The sequence below is a fragment of the Ctenopharyngodon idella genome, chromosome 21 (assembly GCF_019924925.1).
Source record: "Ctenopharyngodon idella isolate HZGC_01 chromosome 21, HZGC01, whole genome shotgun sequence".
Taxonomy (NCBI): Eukaryota; Metazoa; Chordata; class Actinopteri; order Cypriniformes; family Xenocyprididae; genus Ctenopharyngodon; species Ctenopharyngodon idella.
The window spans coordinates 9,608,244-9,621,706 of NC_067240.1; the positions used below are offsets into that span (position 1 = coordinate 9,608,244).

The 13,463-nt window shown below is 33.3% G+C and overlaps 1 protein-coding gene across 9 annotated transcripts in view; it reads left to right on the forward strand.

Annotated features, from left to right (window-relative positions):
* The window catches only part of LOC127503466 (macrophage mannose receptor 1-like), a 75,628-nt gene that overhangs the window by 9,443 nt on the left and 52,722 nt on the right, over nt 1-13,463 (forward strand). The window contains exons 10-12 of one of the 9 annotated variants that reach the window (XR_007927099.1): nt 1,571-2,161; nt 2,296-2,372; nt 10,318-10,488. The exons of 7 other annotated variants lie outside the window; for them this stretch is intronic. The gene's annotated coding sequence lies outside the window, so the exon portion shown is untranslated. Of the gene's footprint in view, nt 1-1,570; nt 2,162-2,295; nt 2,373-2,590; nt 3,064-10,317; nt 10,489-13,463 lie in introns of those variants that run through there. One more of the 9 variants, XR_007927098.1, reaches the window with a different exon arrangement.

Sequence of the window (13,463 nt, forward strand, 5' to 3'; positions counted from 1 at the left end):
ATTATGATAAATTATTTGCTTGGTACATATACGTGCAACATTTCAGCCGTAAATAAATTATAAATGTTAGCTATATTATGTTCATTACCTGTCTAGCGATGTATGTTTATGCTGAAATATAATAAAATAATGGTTTAAAATAATTTTTAAAAACATCTATCGCGCGTCGTTATGTGTAGTGAGTTGGCTCTCGGGATTCAAGTTTCGCGCTTCAGAACTTCCATTAAGGGAGCATAGTTTTCACGGTGCATTGTGGGACTTTTTAGTTCGAACGTTTCAGTGCCCTGGAAGGATTCTGCAATTGAGACAGCCCTAAAGGGTCATGAAACCCCCTGTTTCAGCAGCAGTCAGTTCTCACCACAGTTTTGAAAAATGCTACAGAAGTGGGCATGGTTAAGCTGCGGAGTGAAGGGAGACTGACAACACAGCAACGGCTTCTGATTCAGACAGTTTTATTTCGCTCTCATTAGAAGCATCGAAAAAAATCTTACCACAAATACACGCTGCAAATTACTATTACATGCACATGACACAACACAATGGTATTTGCTATAATTTAATACACAAATAAATGCGCAGCCATTCGCATTTTTTTCTCTGCATCGAATACGAACACGCTGTTGCATCTTTGATACTTTTGAGACTTATTTTGCGGTGTTTTTATAAGCCATTTGATCGGTTAAAGGGTCATGAAACCCTAAACAAAATATTCTAAAATTTTAACAGGTATGTGTGTTGAACATCATTGAATACAATGTTAGCATCTGTTAGATTTAATTGTAGGGGGAAAGTGGTTAATTTTGAGATTTTTTTTCCCGCTATTTTCGTCTTCCGGGTTTAAAATCTACATCGTGTCCACGTCACAGGCGGTGACGTAGCGGTGCACTCTTAATACTTAGATGACGCGTCTGTGTCTCATAATTATTAATGAGACTGAGTTTTCTTATCCTATGAGAAGACACCGTCTCTTAATTATTCAGGACACGACGTGGTTCTTTCAAATGACAGACATGTCAAACTGTTGCGCAGTAGATGACTTGAAAACAAAACTTTCATTAAAACATTAACATCTAAACATCTGTTAATTCTCAATAAGAACTTTTATTGATGTATGACAGAAATAAAATCAAACTGGTTAATAATAAGTGTAATAATGTTTAATGGCTGGAAGTCAGTTGTAGTTGTTGTGTCTCTCTTTCTCGTTGTTTCTCTTTCCTTCAATGATTTTGCTTATTAGCATCAGGTGTCACTACTAATTGTCAATCATCACTTAATTATCTAATTAATTTAATTATTTAATTACTTTTAACACCCTGTAGTGTGGACACATATGTACACTTTGGGGTGTTAATTTAACACTGGGGATTTTGCTGTGTACCTTAGTTGGATCAAAACCCAAGTATACCATATTCTAATATAAAAATTCTATATGTAAATGGCTTGTAGATATAAATGTATGCATTTAAAATATGGTTGACAATGTAACAAATGAACAGACTTAATTTTACATTTTTTATATATATATATATATATTTTTTTTTTTATTATTATTTATTTTTTTTTATCTTAGGTAGAGAAAACGCCTCTCAGAAGTATATCTGGGTAAGTACTGGAAGGACCTGGACTGAAGCTCAGAGCTACTGCAGAGAGATGTACACTGATCTGGCCAGTGTGAGAAATGAGACAGAACGTCAACAGATACTGAGCATTGCACCTTATTATTATGGAAATAGTGTTTGGATTGGTCTGCACAGAAACAGACTGTGGTCAGATCAGAGCAGCTCTTCCTTTACATATTGGCAGCCATATATTCAAGGTGATGTTGCACAACCAGATAATGGTGCAAATGCCCCAGGAGAGCAGAGAGCTCAACACTGTACAACTGTGTCTTTAAAATACATTGGCCAGTGGACAGATGAGAGCTGCTTTGCCAGTTTGCCTTTCTTCTGTTACAGTGGTGAGCAAATATACCTTCTGTAATGAAATAAAAGAATAAACATTAGGCTATTGCACACAAAAACAAGAAAATGTGGATGTAAATTCTGTAAAATATAAAGAATAGAAAGTCTGTTTCAAAAGTGTAACATGCTAATGCTAGTCTTCTGTTTGCTTTTTGGTGAACCTGATGACCATCATATCAACACCTTTTCAGATGAGTATGGTATGTTTGTGTAGATAATGATCAGTTTTTTTCTGTTATCAATAATTCAAAACATAAAATGTAACTTGTTAAACTGTAGTTTATAAGTATTAATTATGACTCCTGACCATTTTATTTATTTTATTATTGATCAGTGATGGGAATGCGAATAGAAGTTACAAGTCTAGAGAATTTGTCAGAGTCTCAGATTGAAAAGCTTGTGATTTTACAGGTAAGTAACTCAATAGTCACAATCATTCATTTACACACAGCAATGAAAACTGATATTTTTATATAAACATATTTTATACTTCATTTAATTGATTGGTACATATAACTTCCTATATAAACTTCCTATAAAAATAAATATCAATGAATGATAATTAAATGATATGACTGAATAACATATCGGCACATGATAGGTTTGTCATCAAACTCATATATTTTCAGTTGCAAGAGGAGCTGATCAGACTCGGACTTCCCAGCAACGCCACCATGCATTTGAGAGACTATCGTAAGATCAAACCCTGACGGAGGAGGACAATGCTTTGCAGTTTCCAATAAATACAGTTGTGGGCTCAATACTTAATCAAGCATGAAATTATACAATAATCTCTTGACTTTTATAAATCAGTGATCCAGATTGTTTTTATGTGTTGTTTAATGGACCTATTAAATCAGTGAAGGGGTTTTTAAAATACTAACAATGAATATAGCTTGAATTTCAGTGTCAAAATGATGGAAAATTATAACGTACAGTACAGTATAATATACTCGTTATACTAATTTTTGACAAGAATGTGATATTTTGATCTGAATATGATTGATAAATGTAAGATGATGATTTTGTTTTATTTGAAGTTTTGCATAACAACAGTACTACATCTTGTGTCAATAAAGTTGGTTACAGTTTGAAACTTTGACAGGGAAGCTGTGGTTGTTTTATGGGTCTTAAGGATAGTAGTAGAACCAAAAGAATTAAAACATTAAAATAGTGATCCTGACATCTTCTCTCCCTCATTTTTACCTATTTAAACAAATCTTTCCTGTTAATAGTTTGACCTAATTCCTTTGCTTTCCACATAGCTATCTTCAGACTCAGAATTCAGATTCAGAATCAAATAGGCCTACACTTTTTTCATAGCTAGATAATCAAACATTAGGCAAAACCCATCAATTTGTCAAAAGGCATCATTATCAATCAAAGATAATGTCATTGAATCAATGTTATGAAGAAATGTTGGTTCAAAATCACTTTTGCACCTGCAATTAATGTTGAAACAATGGTAAGATAAAATTATGTAAATATAAATGGATTGAATTTATAAATGCATTAATTTAAAAGATGGTGGGGGATAATAGAACAAACTCTCAGACGTTTGTTCTGGTAAGTGAGAGTAAGACTTGGACTGAAGCTCAGAGCTACTGCAGATGGAAACATACAGTGGTATGCGAAAGTTTGGGAACCCCTTGCAGAATCTGTGAAAATGTGAATAATTTTAACAAAATAAGAGAGATTATACAAAATGCATGTTATTTTTTATTTAGTACTGTCCTGAGTAAGATATTTTACATTAAAGATATTTACATATAGTCCACAAGTCAAAAAAATAGCTAAATTTATTAAAATGGCCCTGTTCAAAAGTTTGGGAACCCTTGATTCTTAATACTGTGTGTGGTTTCCTGGATGATCTACGACTGTTTTTATGTTTTGTGATGGTTGTTCATGAGTCCCTTGTTTGTTCTGAGCAGTTAAACTGAGCTCTGTTCTTCAGACAAATCCTCCAGGTCCTGCAGATTATTCAGAAGCAACAGAAGATACTTACATGTTTCCCTGAAGACAAATTAAGTACAATATACCTTGAACTTCAAATTAAAAAAGTTTTCACCCCCCGGCTCTTAATGCATCGTGTTTCCTTCTGGAGCATCAGTGAATGTTTGAACCTTTTTTAATAGTTGTGTTTGAGTCGCTCAGTTGTCCTCAGTGTGAAAAGATGGATCTCAAAATCATTCAGTCACTGCTGGAAAGGATTCAAATATGCAAAAAATCCTTGAAAACTGAATAATCTGCAGGACCTGGAGGATTTGTCTGGAGAACAGAGCTCAGTTTAACTGCTCAGAACAAACAAGGGACTCATGAACAACCATCACAAAAAACAAACAAAAAAAAAAAACAGTCGTAGATCATCCAGGTAAGCACACACAGTATTAAGAATCAAGGGTTCCCAAACTTTTGAACAGGGTTATTTTCATAAATTCAGCTATTTTTTTGTCTTGTGGACTATATGTAAATATCTTTTATGTAAAATATCTTACTCAGGACAGTACTAAATAAAAATTAACATGCATTTTGTATGATCTCTCTTATTTTGTTAAAATTATTGTCTTTGATTGCAAATGTTTGCATTAGAGGTCATGAATGGTAATTTTGATTTGTTAAAACATCTCCTCAGCCATATGGTATTGCTTAGTAGTTTGAATCTAAAAAATGAATCTAAGCACCATATAGGCAGAGTTTTTTCTTTCATTTTGTTTATCAATTAAGTCAAATATATTTCACGTATTTATTCATTTTAGACTATGATTTTATTTAAACAAATGTTATTTTTATTTTATTTTTAATATAGGCTAACTTACACAATCTACATCCTGTCAACCCAATTTTTAAGTCTTGTGACACAGGGTTTGAAAACCTGTGATATAAAGAATACATATAAACTTCGAGGCACTTCAGATATGTGGGAAGTGGTTTCCTGAAACTTAAGCGTGCAAGTCGTGTGCTTCGTGTTATATCTTGAAGTGAACTTGTCATGATGGAGACTTCAGAGAGAGCTGTTTGTGTTGTTGGTCATCGTTTTATTAAAATGCTGTAAGGAGACGAACAAACAAGGACATAATCAGAAATGAAGGAAACTGAAACTAAACAGAGCAGGGATACAGGAACTAAGGGAAACAAAACAGAATTTCAAAATAAGAGTCCGTAATCGTGACACTTTACATGTTTTTGTAGACGGTAGTCTAATTTTGTTCAGGTCAAGTTAATATATTCATGTTTCTTCAAGTATGTAAGTGTTCCAATGAGAGGTTCATTCACACTGCTAAAAAATGATGTGCACAAATCAAATAAACAATGGAAGAATTAAATAATTGGAGAGCTTTAATAAAAATACAAGCTGCACATTTGTGTTTTTAAACCTTCCGTAATGCATCATTTCCATTGTGACCTTTTCTTGACTTCTGTTTGTTTTTAAAACTTAGAGGTATGTGAAGTTTGTCAGATATATCTGACAATGAAACTATGTCATATATGCTTACTCAACTTGTTTTTAAACGGCAACATTCCTTTAACATCATGATGTTTGTGAATAATATGTTATCTACATTTAAATAGAAACGACACCTGTGAACATGTTTACCTGGACAGACCTTAATAAATAAAATAATAAAAAAATGTTGTGTGACAAGCAGGGCTTTACATTAACATTAACCATAGGGAAAAACTGCCATATAGATATTTTTAATATTATCTCATAATTTGGAAGCAGGTGTATTAGGCTGCTGTCACTTTAAGACCTGACGCACAGATCCATTATACTCACATGTGTTTTCTTTCTCAACTGTTGATGTTCATGTTCAACATAACTGACTGTGTTTATGTGAATACTCGCCAAAACTGGCATTTTGACATAATTTTGTGTGTTTTTGACTGTTTAAACGCAATAAGGAGCGAAAAAGAACTCAATTTAGTACTGAGAGGTAGCTTTATGCATGTGCACTTTGGGTGTGGTACAAAGTCTGCAGGAATGAGTAAAATTATGCCCAATATGTGCAATCCCACGCTGAAATTCAAGCCCTGTAACACCAACAGTATTCATCCGGAGCAAATGACACGAGTGAGTGAGGGGAGGCGGGTTTGTGTGTCAACTCACTGTCAGTGAGATGAGAAAGCGCAGCTGGTATCGTGTATCTGCATAAAATGAATATTGGAATTTTTTTTTAGATATTTCAGTATCGATATGTATGTAAAATTGATATTTTGACAACACTACATTGCACTTAGTTTTTAATTTAAGATGCCTTTTTAAAAGACTACAACTGAAAAATGTATAACCTATAAATTCAACCCGCCAAAGTGGCTAGTAGGAGTGACTGTCTGCGTTACACACCACTGCTGACATCCACCCACATTTGGCCTGTGTTAATGTCAAGCCCTGGTGACAAGTATGTTTGATGATGCACTTATTATCTCAGAGCATCAGCTAAGATATTTCATCTATTTATTTTGTTAGTAAACTTCAAACCGCTCTGACAACTAACACCTCAAAATATGGTTGTCCTACTGTTTATATGAGTGTGTAGCTACATAAATTGATTCATAAAAACACAGGCTAGCCACTTGGAAATGTAGAAGTAAGTCATCCATTACTGAAACAGAGAGAGGAAACTTCCATTCAAATATTGTGAACATTTAGAATTTTTTTTAGAATAAACATATCATATGCACGTTAGTGATTTTTCTTTTAGATTCAGACTAAGGAAGTTTTCCTTCCTCATGCAGGTGGTTTTGATCATCAACAGAGATAATCAAAGGTTTTCTATATGCTTCTGTTATGTGCTCCTTGCTTTCAGTTTTCATACAATAGCCAGTAAAATGTGAACACACAAGGTTTTTGCTTAAACCTTCTGGTAATTAGTAATTGGTTCTGCATTATGTAACCATATAAAACATTTAGCCACAATGATCATTTATCATGTTTCCCTCTTCAGTACAATCACCATTATGTATTTACCGACCAGTCAGAAAATATCTTTGAAAACAAATGCAAAGGAAAGTGGTGGGTAAGACAGCAATGTTTTGTTTAACAGAAAGTTCAGTATGTAAAACAAACACAAAAGCTTTATTAATATTAATGGACCAGATATTGCAAATAATAATAATGATTACATGACAAACTCTTTAACTGCTGATGTGTTTGTGCATGCAGGTCAGATAAACTTTGCCACTAAGTTCAAGAACACTGCAGGACACATTCTGAAACAATTTGTCTTTTATTAAAACTGTTCAAACATTAGAAGAGTCCAAATTCCAGCCATTGTGTGTCATATTTCTTTCTTTATTTAGATAACCATGACACACAGACTGATATTAAATTTCATCTTATTTGAGCAAACCAGTTACAACTTAAAATCTTTTATAGATATTTCAAGTACCTGTTGAGAGAGTGTTGGATAATGATGTGGGTTCAAAAGGATTTTTTGACAGTTACAGATAAAAAAGAACCATTTTACCATAAAAAGGTTCTTTAGGATGATATGGTTCTAAATAGAACTTACTATGTAAAAAGTCATGTTTTTAAACTGATAATTGATATGACTGAATAATATCAACATAGGTTTATAGGTTGATAGGTTTGTCATAAAGCTCATATTTTTCAGTTGCAAGAGGAGCTGATCAGACTTGGACTTCCCAGCAACGCCACCATGCATTTGAGAGACTATCGTAAGATCAAACCCTGATGGAGGAGGACAATGCTTTGCAGTTCCAATACAGGCTCAATACTTACTCCAACATGACATTATAACTACTATAATCTCTTGACTTTTAGAAATGAATGAATCTCAGTTATTAATGATCTGGTTTTCTTTTTCAAAAAAAAATTATTTTTATGTGTGCTGTTTCATGATTCGATTTGTTTATACAAACTGAGGGATGAGAATAAAATTGTTGTCTGTGACATTTAAAAGCATGTCACAGATGCTGTCAGTAGAGCTTAAATTCTTTTAAACTTATGTTTTTCATATGAGTGTGCATTTATCTATATAGAAATGGAACTCATGAATATGTTTACCTGGACATAGGTTAAAGGGTTAGTTCACCCAAAAATGAAAATTCTGTCATTTATTACTCACCCTCATGCCGTTCCAGACCCGTAAGACCTTCGTTAATCTTCGGAACACAAATTAAGATATTTTTGTTTAAATCCGATGGCTCCGTGAGGTCTTCACAGGAAGCAATGACATTTCCTCTCTCAAGATCCATAAAGGTACTAAAAACATATTTAAATCAGTTCATGTGAGTACAGTGGTTCAATATTAATATTATAAAGCGACGAGAATATTTTTGGTGCGCCAAAAAAAACAACAAAATAACAACTTATTTAGTGATGGCCGATTTCTAAATACTGCTTCACGAAGCATCGGAGCACAATGAATCAGTGTATCGAATCATGATTCAGATCGCGTGTCAAACTGCCAACGGCTGAAATCATGTGACTTTGGCACTCCGAACCGCTACAGTGGTGAGTAGATCTCTAATAACAATAATAACCCTTTTTTTAAAACACAGAGACAAAGTAACAAATGAAAATAAGATATATTAGAACATCACAAAATAAAGGGACTTTTTTTTTTTTCAAAAAATGAAATGTCTAAAAGTGTGACTTGATCAAATATGTGTGTATTGTACCTTTCCATTTTCCCCACCTTGACAGTATTAGCATCATCTCACCAGTATAATTTTGTGAATGAGTCAAAGACCTGGACTGAAGCTCAGAGATACTGCAGACAGAATTACACTGATCTGGCCACCATTGATAACATGGAGGAAATGAACAGACTGATCAACACAGTTAATGGGAGTTACAATGGTTCAGCCTGGATTGGACTGTATGATGATGTGAACAGCTGGAGATGGTCACTGGAAGACAATGATTTCTATCAGGAAGGAGAGAGAGATTTCAGGAACTTTTATTATGAACCAAACAATTATCTTGGGAATGAACTGTGCGTTTACATGAATTATAATGGAAACTGGTATGATTCGTCATGTGACAATTCTTACACATTTGTCTGCTATGATGGTAAGACATTCCATTTGAAGTTTTCTTTTTTATATGTACATATTTAGTTTTCTTTCACTGAAAGTCAGTATGTGGTAAGATCCCTGGAACATGTCTTGGCTTAGTTGGATCAAAACCCAAGTATACATATTCTAATATAAAAAATTATATATGTAAATGGCTTGTAGATATAAATGTGTGCATTGAAAATATGGTTGACAAAGTAACAAATGAACAGACTTAATTTTAATTTCATATTTTTATCTTAGGTAGAGAAAATGCTTCTCAGAAGTATGTTTTGATATACATGAGTAAGACCTGGACTGAAGCTCAGAGCTACTGCAGAGAGAAGTACACAGATCTGGCCAGTGTGAGAAATGAGACAGAGCGTCAACAGATACTGAGCCTCACACGTTATTATTATAGTTATTATAATTATGGTTATTATTATTATGGATATACTGTATGGATTGGTCTGCACAGAAACAGACTGTGGTCAGATCAGAGCAGCTCTTCCTTCACATATTGGCTGCCATATACTCAAGGTGATGTTACACAACCAGATAATGGTGCAAATGTCCCAGGAGAGCAGAGAGCTCAACACTGCACAGCTGTGTCTTTAAAATACATTGGCCAGTGGACAGATGAGAGCTGCTTTGCCAGTTTGCCTTTCTTCTGTTACAGTGGTGAGCAAATATACCTTTTGTAATGAAATAAAAGAATAAACATTAGGCTATTACACACAAAAATGTGAAAAATGTGGATGTAAATTCTGTAAAATATAAAGAATAGAAAGTATGTTTCAAAAGTGTAACATGCTAATGCTAGTCTTCTGTTTGCTTTCTGTTTGAACCTGATGACCATCATATCAACACCTTTTCAGATGAGTATGGTATGTTTGTGTAGATATGTGATCAGTTTGTTTTTTCTGCAATCAATAATTTCAAAACAATGAAAATTGTTAAACTGTAGTCTATAAGTGCATGAATTATGACACTTGAACATTTTTTTTTATTTTTTTTATTGATCAGTGATGGGAATGCGAATAGAAGTTACAAGTCTAGAAAATCTGTCAGAGTCTCAGATTGAAAAGTTTGTGATTTTACAGGTAAGTAACTCAACAGTCACAATCATTCATTTACCTACAGCAATGAAAATAGATATTTATTTATTTTTACATAAACATTGCATTTTATACTTCATTTAATTGAATGGTACATATAACTCCCTATAGAAACTTCCTAAAAAAAATAAATATAAATGAATGATAATTAAACGATATGACTGAATAACATATCAGCACATGATAGGTTTGTCATAAAGCTCATATATTTTCAGTTGCAAGAGGAGCTGATCAGACTCGGACTTCCCAGCAACGCCACCATGCATTTGAGAGACTATCGTAAGATCAAACCCTGACGTAGGAGGACAACGCTTTGCAGTTTCCAATAAATACAGTTGTGGGCTCAATACTTAATCAAGCATGAAATTATACAATAATCTCTTGATTTTCCATGTTGTTTAATGGACCTATTAAATCAGTGAAGGGGTTTATAAAATACTAACAATGAATATAGCTTGATTTTCAGTGTCAGAATGATGGAAAACTATAATGTACAGTACAGTATAATATACTTGTATACTCATTTTTGACATGAATGTGATATTTTGATCTGAATATGTTTGATAAATGTAAGATGATGTATTTGTTTTATTTGAAGTTTTGCATAACAATGGTACTAAATGTTGTCAATAAAGATGGTCAAAGTTTGAAACTTTGAAAGGGAAGCTGTGGTTGTTTGATGGGTCTTAAGGATAGTAGTAGAACCAAAGGAATGAAAACATTAAAATAGTGATCCTGACATCTTCTTTTTCTCATTTTTACCTATTTAAACAAACCTTTCCTATTAATACTTTGACCTAATTCCTCTGCTTTGAACATAACTATCTTCAGACTCAGAATTCAGATTCAGAATCAAATAGGCCTACACTTTTTACATAGCTAGATAATCAAACATTAGGCAAAACCCATGGATTTGTCAAAAAGCATCAATATCAATCAATGATAATGTCATTGAATCAACATATGAAAAGATGACACCACTGCATCCGACGCTTTGCATTGCACTTGGTGATGTAAGGCTTGGATGCAGCTGCTCGGCCATGGAAACCCATTCCATGAAGCTCTCTACGCACTGTTCTTGAGCTAATCTGAAGGCCACACGAAGTTTGGAGGTCTGTAGCTATTGACTCTGCAGAAAGTTGGTGACTTCTGTGCCTCAGCATGTGCTGACCCCGCTCTGTGATTTTACGTGGCCTACCACTTCGTGGCTGAGTTGCTGTTGTTCCCAATTGCTTCCACTTTGTTATGATACCACTAACAGTTGACCGTGTAATATTTAGTAGTGAGGAAATTTCACAAATGGACTTATTGCACAGGTGGCAACCTATCACGTTACCACGCTTGAATTCACTGAGCTCCTGAGAGTGACCCATTCTTTCACAAATGTTTGTAGAGTCTGCATTCCTAGGTACTTGATTTTATACACCTGTAGCCATGGAAGTGATTGGAACACCTGAATTCAATGATTGGGAGGGGTGTCCCAATACTTTTGGCAATATAGTGTACATATATATATATATATATATGTATATATATATATATATATATATATATATATATAATTCTGTCTGCGCAGTATCTCTGAGCTTCAGTCCAGGTCTTTGATTCATTCACAAAATGATACTAATGAAATGGTTTAAAAAAAAACAAACAAAAAAAAACAAACAATAAACATCAGTATTAAATAGAGTTTTAAATCATTAAACAAAACTATACTGGAATGGGTTGAAATTGCACATTTATCCAAAATTATGTTGGGCTTATATAGTCTAGCCCAAAGGTGAATTAAAAACACACAAACACGCACGCACGAACACACACACACAGTTTAGCTATCATTTATCTCTAATTTAATCTTCTTCTTCACCAAAGTAATTTAAATAATATCCTTGCCTCAACCACAATGCAGAAGAGTGAAACAAATATGTATTTTCTCATAAGACTCTCAATCAATGGAGTCATTTAATGATTCAGCATACACCTAACATTTCATTAATTTAATAAACCATGCTAAATTTTGTAGATAAGATTATGTTATACAGTACAGGATCATATATGATGACCTAAGCACCTGCAATGTCTTAAGCACATGTGCTTATTTAGTTGGTATGGCACGGTCGGAGGTGCAGCTGCAGAAATGCCTTGCAGGTATTCCTACCTGTTCTTACAATTAGTTGGTAAGCATAAAGAATTGTCAGTCTATATGATATGTAATGTGTTTCCTTTAAAACATTCTAATAGGAATTTGCTGCCTGGTAAAACTTTTAAAATGATAAGCCCTCTGGTATTGTAATAGATAATTAATGGTTTCTTATCTTTCTCTGGTGCACCAATGAAACACTTATTAATTTCACTTTATGCCTTTAACGGCCATCTTGTCCGAAGACACAGGTATAGCGGCCATCTTGTCCAAAGACACTGGCTTGGTGGCCATGACGGGACAAGACTCTGGAACTTTTTATTTCAATAAAACATCAACATCTAAATCTTTGTTAATTCTCAATAAGAACTTTTGTATAAAAGAAATAAAGTCTGTAATAAGTGAAGATGCTGAGATCTTGAGAGATCTGTTAGTGTTTAATGTTCTGCTGTTGCCAGTCACTTGAATCAAATCAGGAAATACCTGTAAAATAACAGTTTTTTTAACATTTAAAGAAAATTTAGGTTTTTTTGCACTTTATTTAAATTAGGATATTTTTTTTAAAGTGAAGGTAATAATTCAGTAAAATAGCAGTTTTTCAGTTTATTTAAATTAGAATATTTTACTTTAATTTTACGTTTTTTGTTTGGCAGCCGTAGCTGCCAGTCATTGACCGTTTTTATTTACGATTTTTTTTAAAGTGAAGGTATTTGATTGTAATAATTCAGGAAATATCTGTAAAATAACAGTGTTTTTCGGTTTATTTAAATTAGGATATTGTACTTTAATTTTACGGTCTTTGTTTGGCAGCCGCTGCTGCCAGTTATTGACCGTTTTTATTTATGATTTTTTTTACAGTGAAGGTATTTGACCGTAATAATTCAGGAAATACCTGTAAAATACAGTGTTTTTGGTTTATTTAAATTAGGATATTTGACTTTAATTCTATAGGGTTTTTTGGCTGCCATTCATTTGACATTTTTATCATTTAACTGTTTTGTTACTGCTTAATTACTGATTATTTTTGTAATTTTACATACATTTGTTTGTAATTTAAGAAAACAGAAAAAATACTGTATAAAAAATACAGTAAATTTTCTGTAAAAAATATGTGAATTACTGTAATTGACCGAGTTATTAATTTACATATGTTGTTTGTAATTTAATCAACATGGTGACTTAGTAGCTTGTTTTGTGACATTCAGAGACATACATTTTTTA